This window comes from Hipposideros armiger, unplaced genomic scaffold, assembly GCF_001890085.2.
Source record: "Hipposideros armiger isolate ML-2016 unplaced genomic scaffold, ASM189008v1 scaffold_239, whole genome shotgun sequence".
Classification (NCBI taxonomy): Eukaryota; Metazoa; Chordata; class Mammalia; order Chiroptera; family Hipposideridae; genus Hipposideros; species Hipposideros armiger.
This window is the reverse complement of record NW_017731589.1, coordinates 1533169-1535015: the sequence shown is the minus strand read 5'-3', so window position 1 is coordinate 1535015 and position 1847 is coordinate 1533169.

Below are 1847 nucleotides of genomic sequence, written 5' to 3'. Positions count from 1 at the left end.
TTTCAAGGGAGCTCAGTAGCACGAGCTCCAGGACCACCCCCCCAGCTTGCCCCATAAGATGCCTGAATCCTCTGTGCCTTCAGGTTTGGGTCAGGTGTTTTCACCTTTAAAGCTCTCAGCGTAAGGCAGTTAAATTTATGTCTGCCGTTCCTTTCTTTGTCCCTTGTACGGCTGTCGTTGATAATTTGAACTTGTATTTACCTAAACAGAATTTTGTGTGTGAGTCTGTCTGTCAAAGGGAAAAGGAGACAGTAATGAAATGTCACAATGTGATTTCTCCCCCAAATTATCAAAAGATCCCTTGTGTATCACACTTAGGACCTTTAGAATATACTGTCCCATTGTTTGGTCTACGTATGTCTTGGATCTATAACTAAACTGTTATCTGTGAGCAGGTGCCATCTTTATTATCCTTACAAAATAAACATGGCCTTTTGTCTAATTTAAGAACACTATAAATTTTCAAAGGGCCATTTTGAGACATACTTTCTTCTTAATCATAGGGGCTATATCTGTGAAAGCATCACAATAGAGGAATTTATGATTTGGGCAGTAACACCCCAAATCAGACAATGGATTTCCCTTTTCTGTTTACTATGTAACTTTGGCCAATCACTTAATTTTTCTGATGCTCGGTGTGTCTCCTGAAACTGAGATATAATCAAGCTTCTTTCTCATAAGTTTGTGTTGGTCATTAAATAAAATTTAAAGTTCTTTTGAACTGCTTTAAAAAGTTAACTGTTTTCATCATTATCACTGTTATGGATTTTGAGGCTTTGAGGCTATAGAACTACGAGTAAGGGCAGTTATAATTACTAAAATATAACAATGATGATAAAACAAGACACATCAAGAATGTTTTATACATCTTAAATGAGTAATAATGAGCATAGTTCTAGACATTTCCATGTGCCATCCTTTATGCCTTAACAGCTATTCAGGACTCTTTGCAAATTTGTTTTGCTTTGTTGCAGCTAATATGTCGCTATGAGATCTTTGTTTCTTGAATCTGGTTCTCCAAATGTTGACAGCTTTTTTGTTTTTATGACTCTAAGAGGTTGCAGCTTCCCATCTTCTAGATTCAGCCCCTTCATTCTGCCCTTTTCCCAGAGGCACAGTGACTTGGATGGTTCAAGTGGAAAAGGCTCTGCTCCCAGCTCTGCTCAAACTCCAGCTTTAATGCCAGATTGGAGGTGGGGCATGGAGGATCTAGTCATGACTGTAGGCCGGCCCAGGTAGCCTGGTTCCAGGTGCTCCCCGACTGCCCTCCCCCACACAGCATGTGTAGGGCACTTCTGAGGGGTGTGTTCTTATCTTTTGTTATCTATGCCAAGGATGCTTTTTTGTTTTTTTAAATATATTTCTGCCTGCCAGCTGATTTGTCTCAGTTCTTCTCCTTCTTTGTCTCCTTTTTCTTCTTCCTCTTCCTCTTCCTCCTCTCCTTAAAATAACATTCCTGTCTTTTCCCAAATAATCACAACAAGAATGATTGGCTGCTCCTGTAAGCTGGAACTGATGTTCTCAGATTGCTAAAGTGACATCGCAACAGAAATGCACACATATTAGAATATCATGCTGGGGAGACTCAAGTAGCTGGGAAGAGAGTCCGGTACTTTTTTTTTTGTTTTTGCATCCGCAAGGTCCAGGTACTCAATTTAAAAATATTTAATGGAGGGCCGGCCGAGTGGCGCGATGGTTAAGAACTGGCTTGGGACGCCAGAGGGCCCCCGGTTCGGATCCCACATGTGAAGGCCAGTGACACTGCCCTCCACAGCTAAGATGCTGAACAACAGCTCAACCTGGAGCTGGGCTGCCTGAGTCGCCGGTGACGGCGTGGGCTGCAGTCC